Raw genomic sequence first — 9,695 nt, 5'->3', positions numbered from 1 at the left:
CATAAAATATCATTTAAGATTGTAAAGAGCAGCAAGACAACTTTTATTAAAAATTGAATTAAAATAGTTCAGTTGATATAGGTTTATATCTGGTTCACATCAGGTAGATTTTTAGTTTTATAGACTGCAAAATACATTTCATTTAAACTGAAATATTTATAACATGCTTTGTTGGATTCACTATAAAATGCTGAAACATGGAGATTTGCTGCTAAAATTATGGAAATCATTAATCTCCAAAATGACCACTAATTTAACTACAATTACTATATCAACAATAATAATATGCTTTTTAACAACTCCAACTGCAAGAACAAAGTTCTATTGCACAATAAACCGACTAGTGATGAAAATGAAAATATTTATAATTTAACTATATCTTTTAAAAACAACAGTTCTGTAAACAACCAACACAAATTCCATTAAAAAAAGTGAAATAGATACATAAGTCACCTAATCAAATTGTCATGTTAATAATAAATGAAGAACAATAAATAAAGTATAAAAATGAAACACCAAATGAAGTTAAAGCTTATTGGAAAATTTCATTATCAATCTTGATTTTTACATTTCTACTCTTGAGCTCTTAACCTTCAACCTGTCAAATTCAAATATGAACCTCTCTATACAAGTTGGAGTCAAATTCCACTATGTTCCACCCGATTCATGACTATAGCTACAAAATGTCGTAAACCTCAACATCTTGTTAAGCAGTCCCCGCCGCATGATCATCGAAAAGGTGTTGAGGAGCAAAGATATTACATATAGCCTCCCAACCAATTTTGGCATAAACTTTTTTATGTGCTCTTATGTAAATTTATCATCTTTCAGTGATTCACATACAATATGAAATATCAATATTTTCACTTTTCCACGTTTGTTGTGTCATAGCTATAATATCACTTTCCCAACCATGAACATGATCAATGTTATTGAAGCAAGCAACATCATGGCCTCCACACTCAATGACTACTGCTTGTTCCTTGCCAGTATTGTAATCAATGGTTATAAGCTTGATTAGGCAACAGTCCTCACCTCGGCGGCACTCCCTTTCACAAGCCAAACTAACAAATTAGAACAAAAAATTCAAGTCATAATTTCCAATCTTCCATTAATGAATTCAAAAGTACAAACAACCACTATTCTCAACTCAATCAACCAACGAAAAGATCAAGCTGGGAATTATTTTATTGATCAATAACATCAATAATATTAGAGATAAATTAAACTTACTAATCTAAATTAAAATTCATATCAGTCGTTTTGACAAGTTCGTTGAGATTAAAATTCAATTTGATAAGCATAAGAAGATCTCTAGAGCTACAGTTCACACTTTTAGTTTCATTTCAATCCAGAGAGGAACTACCATTGCTTTTAGATGCTTTGTATGGCACCACCGTAGGAATTAAAAGCACTTACAATCTGCACCCTAGCATCTGACGGAGGAGCCACCGCAATAGCAACGAAAGTAATACCGGCTACATAAATAAATCGGCAAGAAAATGAAATGGAAGAGACGATACAAATAGTGCTCGAGATGCCGGTCCGACTGCCGATTGATCGCCGTCAGTCCCACTATCAGACCTAATCTCTTTCCCAAAACTCTAATCCTTGAAATGAAGGTTAAAAAGGTAAAAAACATAAAATGAGGTATACAATAGAAATGAATATTAAAAAATGAGAAATTTCTGCATGATTTGTTTTTATTAGTCACTAACATAAACTTTTCAAATTTTGAGGTATATGGTGACATTTTCTCTTTTTTTTATTATTGTTTTTTATTTTGTAATGAAATTTTATCTATTATTATGTCTTTGCAGTGTATTTTTGATGTATAAATTATATATTATGTCTTTTGCAAATATGTAATTAAATTTTAATTTTTTCTATTGCATATTTCATCTGTTATTTTATTTTATTTTTGTTTATTGTTCTTTATTTAATTTTATTTTACATGTTGTTATAATTATATTTAATTTACATATTAAATTTTTTTATTTAATATGTATACATATAACATTTTTTAAATTATTAGTTAAACAAAGGCTTTATTATGGTTTATATATGGTTTATACTATATTTTTTTAGTTAATTGTTGATATATGCGATGTTTCTTCTTTTTACTAACACACGTGTCTTCATATCCTTTTTATTCTACATCAACGTCTTATGCATTCTGAAATTTCATTTTTTCGATTAAATTTTTTCTTAACAAATTAATTTCTCTGCAATGGTGAAAACTCGATCATCTCTTAGTCCTCATGATAATTCTATTAAAAGTTCATATTTGCCTAAATCATCAGTTATTTGTAGACAAAAACTCATTCCTTGCAAAAAACGAAAAATTTGTGAAAAACTACCTACGAAGAAATTGAAACTTAATGATTCAGTTATATCGAAAACAGTAGGTGATATTAAGGTATATATCTACTTTGATTTAGAATATTATTATATTTTTCTTACTTATGTTGATTTTGTTTTCAATTTTAATATATAATTTGTTTTATATTAAATGAATATTGTTAATTTTTTGCTATTAGAAGCTGTTTCTAATTCTCATTAATTTACAGATATGTTTTTCAGTTTGAATCTGTTGTTTTCGTGATTATACTAATACATTTTTTTATTTTATGTTTTTTATAGTGTTCTATTAGTGTTTTATTAGTGTTTTTTTTCTTTTTTTTGATATATGATTGGGATTATTATATTCATCCTAAAGATTACTTTCCAATGAAAATTGGACATACTGAATGTAATATCCCGTATTTTTAAATTATTAATTTTTACTTTAATTATAAATTTTTGCATTCCGTCAAGTTTTAAGTAATTTATTATTATTATTATTAATATTATTTTATATTTTTATTTAATTTTATTTTAGTCGCTCGTTAATTCGATCGTGGTTCGATTCGTGTTTAGTGTGTATTATTAAATTTTAAAAAAAAAAAGAAAAAAAGAAAAAGGAAATTAGATATATTATTGAATTCATGCAAATCATGCACTCTTGTTTATGAGATACATAATTGGCCCATTGTGCTTAACTTGAAAGCCCATCACTGCATATATAAGGAATTCATATTTTGTGCAGCAAACATCTCTGCATATATACGTTTCCTTTCTTCCAACTTATTCATGGGATAAGCTTCTGTTTCACGTTTCTTTTCCTCACAATCCTACCATTTAAATACCAAATTTCATTAACCTAAACTCTTTCTCACATATTCATCAAAGTCTAGCCGTCACTTTCCTCTCAAGGATCCCTGAGAAATCACGCTGAAATCATCCTCACAGTCTTGGTGTTCTTCGTGAGTTACTCATCCTTAGTTTCAGTTTTGGTTTAACACATTACTTAGGTATTTTGATTCATTCTCTTTCGTTTCTAGATCGAAATTGATTCCGTTCGATCCCGGAGATTCTAGACTCGCGTATCTACGTTTCCCTATCTCGATTTCGCAAAACGGTACGTAATCGACCTCGTTTCAATCGCCGTACGGTTTATCGCTTTAAGTTTACATATCACTGCTCTTAATTTCTTAAGTTTCTGCCGATCCATTCTTTTTGAATGGTTGTGATCTCGTTATAATTTCTTGATGTTTAGATCCCTAGGAATGTTGTGAATCATAAATTAAATGATTGTGCTGTGATAAATCTGTCTGTTCATCGCCGCCGTGTTCATGTTGTTATTACCATTCTTGTTTTCGTTATGTAGCTACTGTTCTTATTTGATCATGAGTTTGCTATAGGGTTGTGTTGTTGCTAGATTGAGCAATGTATATATTATGGTTGATTACCTAGTTTTCATGCTCTAGGTTAGATTGGTTTGATTACATGAATGGTTTGTTTGAGTTCTGTATCTTGATGTTAATGGCTAGGCGGGGAAGTTTTGCTTTAAACAAAGAAGATGGCTAAATAGCCATTTTGATTATTAAAGTTGTTTGGCTAAATCAATGGAATCCCTCTAGTTAATTACCAATTGAGTTGTTTTTTTAAAAGTAACTTTCGAATCTCGTTTTGATTATAAATTGGTAAATTGTAAACGTTTAGTGTTTTACAACTTAGATTAATATAATTACTCGGTGATTATATTTAATTTTAATTGAAATGTCAATTTGGCTAATTTGCAATTTAGCCCCTAAAAGTTTCTAAAAGCTTATTTAAGTTATGTTTTATCTTTTGGGACTTCTAATTGATTTTTAATTAGTAAATTAAGAATGGGAAATTTATTGGATTTTATAATTGACTAAAGTACCATTTAGCCATTAGTGGCTAAAGTACAGTTTAGTCCCTATTTAGCTAAAGTACAATTTAGTCCCTAAACTTTTATGACTTATCTAATTAAGTTTTTGGGTTGTAACTTGGGTTACTTGAACTATAAGATATTAAATTCTATTTTAATATAGATAATGGTTTTATCAAGTATTTTTAATTTATAAACTCGAGTTTATAAAATTTATAAGTTTTGTTTGGGTTAGACTGTGGTCGCCCAATAAGTGGGAAGAAGCTTGGTAGTTTTTAATAACTCGGCTGACTCACTAATATGGATTTTAACTCAGATTTATTTAAATTATTTATGTACCATTTTTAATATGTTTATATGATTTGTACGTTATAACTTGGGTTATATTTGAAATGCATTTAATATAAGTGTTTATTAAATGTGATTTGGTTTTGCGTTGTGCTAGTCCTACGTGGTGTCTAGTACTCTTTAGAGTTAGGGTCTTATTTTAATTATGATTTTAATATTTTATTTAGACCCGTCGACTGTTCGTACTTCAGAGGCGAACCAGAGTTAGATTGCTTGCCAGGATCACGTGGATTTAGCGAGCAGTGAGTTTATATCTCTATTTACCTCTTTATTAAGCAATTATTATATTTTGTATATATATATATGTATAAGCATCTTTTGAACTGTTTTCGACATTGTGGATTTGATTTGGAACGTGCTACTCGATGGGCATCATCGGGACTGCGTGCGCACCGGTAATGATTATGGTATTGAGGTAGGTTTGAGATACGTCTCACCTTAGTGAGGGCACCGGTGGAAGATACGTCTCCTGGGCTCACTATTTATTAAGTGATAGTCGGGGATCGGTTTTGAGATACGTCTCACCGACACGACAATGGATTTAGAATTGTGGTTTAGGGTTTCATTGATAATCCATAATGAAAATGTTTTATTAAACGTTTTAAAGGTTTTTAACTTAATAAATGTAAATGCTAATCAGTAAATCTGACCCCGTTGTTTTCCCAAATTTTCCAGGTTTGTGATTTGAGCATTTGTTCGATCTCCGTTTCTTCATTTTCGGAGGTTCTTTATTTATTTCAGAAAGAAAGTGTCGAACTATTTTAAACTCTTAGACCGCAGTAGTAGTTTCATATTATTCATGTCTTAGTCTTACGTTTATAGTTTTGACTATTGTTTGTTGGATTTGTCCAACTATTACTTTATCGCTTTTGGCATGATTACAGTGTTTATGGTATTTATATTATATTGCCATATTGTTGGAGATTATTCTGAGATAAGCGTACTTTAAATATATATTTCTTTATGTACTGCTAGACTAGGGTGAAGTCTCGGTTGCCCCCGAGCATTTGGTTTTATGCAGGTACATAGTTGTTTATAATATTTATTTGTTATCCGCAAGGCTTGCTACGGGTTTTGGTACAACCATACCCATACCCTAGCGCCGGTCACGATTCATGAAAATGGGTCGTGACAAACTTGGTATCAGAGCTTTGGTTTCAAACCAAGGCCTTTTAAATGTTAAGTGTTTATTGTTTGGCATGTTAAGTGGTTAAATTGTCCTAGGAGCTACTGCGGAATTAGGATTCGAGTCTTGTCTTTGAAACGTCATCTTTTGTTTTCAAAACTTTCTGCCTACTCCTATAGGAATGTCGTGAGTCAGTCGTGTGGATTTAATTGCTTATTGCTTATTATGTGGTTGTTTTCACTTGGGTGAATAAAATTTTTATCGTTGTCGATTTCTCGGGAAATCTTAATTGGTGCTTGTTCTATTTCATGCTTGGGTATGAAATTTGCTGTGTTATTTAAAATTGTTCTTGTTTCATTCTTAGGAATGAATACTCGTACTCGTGCTGCGGCTCAGCAAAATGCTGAGGCTGATGACGCGATCTCTATGGAGGTGGATCAGAATGAACCAGAGGTTCATGCTGGTAGAGGACTATCAGGCAGAGGCCCAGCTGGTCGGGGTCGAGCTGGTCGAGGTCGTGGTGGCCGAGGCCAAGCTGGCAGAGGTAGAGGCAGAGGCATAGGACGCGGTGCTGCAGGGGGTGCTCAAGCACCAGGTGCGGCACAACCTGAGTTGGAGGACTTTGACTTCAACACATTTTTGGCTGGAGTTGCTGCTTTACAACTCAACCAAGTTCAGCTGCAGGCGGGACAAGTCGCCATGCAGGATCAATATGCAGTGTTGGGTCAGATTGTTCAGCAGCAGCAACCACAGGCTGGTGGTGCAGCAGTTGGTGGTGTCGGAACCACTGACAGAGATTTGGTTTTGGCTTACATGAGGCTGAAGCCAACTGAGTTTGACGGTTCTGGAGACGCGCTGGATTTTCTCGAGGAGGTTGAGCAGAATGCTCGGCGACTTCAGGCTACTGAGCGTCAGACTGTCGTTCTAGTCGAGATATCCATGAAGGGTTCAGCTGGTGACTGGTTTCGTGGCTATGTTCATGCTGACATGGCTACCATCTCTTGGGCTCAGTTTGTGGCGAGATTCAGAGCTTTCTTCTTGCCGTTTTCAGTGACAGAGGGTCACAGAGACAGGTTGCTCTCACTTACTAGGGATGATAGGTCAGTATCCGAGTATACGACAGAGTTTGTGAGGTTGGGTCGGTTCGCGCCGGACTTGCAGACAGATCAGGAAAGGGTGAACAATAGATACGTAAAAGGCTTAGGGCGCGATTTTGTGAGTTTGCTGACCGAGACACGCAGAGATTTTACAGACGTAGTAGACAGTGCTCGGCGTATGGAGAGCTCGTTACTGCAGTTTGGGGATATTTCTGGTCCTTCTCAGACCAAGAAGTCTTCTGGCCCTGGACAGCAGAGTGGTGGTGGTAGCTACCAATCGGCACCTTCTCAGTACAAGAACAAGAAGAGGGGTGTCAAGAAGAGTTATCAGCCGTACACCTACAGTTCAGGCAACAGCGGTAGCAACCGCAGTTTTGGGCGCGGTAACAGCGGAGGTGCTAGTTTTCCTTCTCGTCAGAACTGCAGACGTCGACATCCGGGCGAGTGTCGTTTAGCACCAGGAGGTTGTTTCACTTGTGGCCAGCCGGGTCACTTTGCCAGAGAGTGTCAGGCATCTGGGCAACAGATGTCGGCAGCTAGTGTCGCTCAGCCATCCTATCAGAGTCAGAGACCAGTGTTCTCTGCACCAGCAGGGTTTTCTCAACCTGCTGCTTCTTTTGGTGGCCAGCGGGGCCGAGGTTCTGGAGGGCGTGGTTTTGGAGGCCGTGGCAACGGCGGTAGAGGTTCTAGCAGCTATGGTACCGGGCAGAGCTCTCAGCAGCAGAGTCAGGGTCAGGCCAGAGTTTTTGCCTTTACTCCTCAGGATGCTCATGCATCTAACGCAGTGGTGCAAGGTACTCTTCAGATCTCTTTCGTAGATGCACTTGTTTTATTTGATGCGGGTGCAACCCATTCTTTCGTGTCTACGTGTTTTGCTGCTAAGTTGGGTGTAACGCCAACAAGTTTGAGTGAACCTTTATCTGTTTCTACTCCCTTATCTGACTGTGTGGTGGTGGACGTGGTGTATCCATCGTGTTCCGTGGTTATCCATGGAAGAGACTTGCGTGCTGACCTAGTTATTTTGGATGTCCTTTCTTTTAACGTGATTTTGGGGATGGATTGGCTGGCACGCCATTATGCTTCGATCGACTGTCGAGGGAAGTCGGTTGAGTTTCGGATTCCAGGTGATCTACCCTTTTCTTTTCAAGGGGAAAAGGCGGAGACACCGAAGAATCTGATTTCTGCGATCAAGGCAAAGCGGATGATGAGTAAGGGTTGTCAAGCTTTCTTAGTTGTGGTTCGAGACATGGATGCTGAGGTGGGCAGTATGAACACTGTCCCTATAGTGAATGAGTTCACTGACGTATTTCCAGAGGAGTTGCCTGGATTACCACCTGATCGGGATATCGAGTTCTGCATTGACGTTGTTCCTGGAACTGGTCCTATTTCGATACCGCCGTATCGGATGGCTCCTGCTGAGCTGAAGGAGTTAAAGGAGCAGTTACAAGAACTTCTGGACAGTGGCTTCATCAGACCGAGTACTTCTCCGTGGGGTGCTCCAGTTCTGTTTGTTAAGAAGAAGGATGGTTCCTTTCGGCTTTGTATCAACTACAGGCAGTTGAATAAGGCTACCATCAAGAACAGATATCCTCTCCCTCGCATCGACGACTTGTTTGATCAGTTGCAGGGTGCGAAGTGTTTTTCCAAGATTGACTTGAGATCCGGGTATCATCAACTTTGGATTCGGGATGTCGATGTGCCTAAGACTGCTTTCAGAACGCGTTATGGGCATTTCGAGTTTCTAGTCATGTCGTTTGGGTTGACTAACGCACCAGCAGCGTTTATGGACATTATGAATCGGGTTTTCAAGCCGTTTTTGGATCAGTTTGTTATCGTCTTCATTGATGACATCTTGATTTATTCTCGGAGTGAGGAGGAGCATGCTTATCACTTGAGGACTATACTACAGACCTTGCGAGAGCATCAGTTGTATGCTAAGTTCTCAAAGTGCGAGTTTTGGCTGGAACAGGTTACCTTCTTAGGACACGTGGTGTCGAAGGATGGGATCAAGGTTGATCCGAAGAAGATTGAGGCGGTCATGGATTGGCAGAGGCCGAGGTCAGTTACAGAGATCAAGAGTTTTCTCGGGTTAGCTGGCTACTATCGTCGGTTCGTGCAGGATTTCTCTCGAATATCTGCACCTTTGACTAAGCTGACACAGAAGGGTGTTAAGTTTGAGTGGACCGACAGATGTGAGGCAAGTTTCGAGAAGCTGAAGGAGATTCTGACTACAGCTCCTGTGTTGGCGTTGCCTTCTGGCATAGAGGGTTTTACTGTGTACTGCGATGCTTCTCGGATTGGCTTGCGTTGCGTGTTGATGCAACATGGCCAGGTGATCGCCTATGCTTCTCGTCAGCTGAAGAAGCATGAGGTGAATTACCCTACACATGACTTGGAGTTAGCTGCTGTGGTTTTTGCTCTGAAGATCTGGAGGCACTACTTGTACGGTGCGACCTGCGAGATCTTCACTGATCACAAGAGTCTGAAGTACATCTTTGATCAGCGAGAGCTGAATCTGAGACAGAGGAGGTGGCTAGAATTGCTGAAAGACTACGACTGTACTATTCAGTACCATCCTGGTAAGGCTAACGTGGTAGCGGATGCGTTGAGTCGCAAGTCTTCGGGCAGTTTGGCCCATATTTCTGAGGTTGGGCGTAGACCCATGGTTAGAGAGTGGCATGGTTTGATAGCTTCGGGCTACGGTTTTCATGTTTCTCAGAATGGTGGTCTGTTGGCACAACTGCAGGTGCAGCCGGTTTTGATTGATAGGATTAAAGCTTTACAAGCTGAGGATCCACAATTGAAATGGATTATGGATGAGATCCATCTGGATGGGAATTCCGAGTTTGTTTTTGTTGACGGAGTTCTCAGGTTTGGTTCTAGACTG

General features: G+C 37.6%; 1 long non-coding RNA gene across 2 annotated transcripts; it reads right to left on the bottom strand.

Annotated features, from left to right (window-relative positions):
* Positions 1–525: 525 nt before the first annotated feature.
* On the bottom strand, positions 526–1,644 carry LOC126655427 (uncharacterized). 2 transcript variants are annotated; one of them, XR_007633019.2, is made up of 2 exons: positions 1,367–1,644; positions 526–1,049 (listed from the first exon to the last, which is right to left on the bottom strand). It is a non-coding gene; the product is annotated as an uncharacterized LOC126655427 (long non-coding RNA). The 2 variants fall into 2 exon arrangements; XR_007633018.2 differs by having other exon boundaries at positions 1,420–1,644.
* Between the last annotated feature and the right edge of the window lie 8,051 nt (positions 1,645–9,695).

This window comes from Mercurialis annua, linkage group LG7 (assembly GCF_937616625.2).
Source record: "Mercurialis annua linkage group LG7, ddMerAnnu1.2, whole genome shotgun sequence".
NCBI lineage: Eukaryota > Viridiplantae > Streptophyta > Magnoliopsida > Malpighiales > Euphorbiaceae > Mercurialis > Mercurialis annua.
Note: the sequence above shows the minus strand (reverse complement) of the source record. Positions and strands in the feature narration are given on the sequence as shown.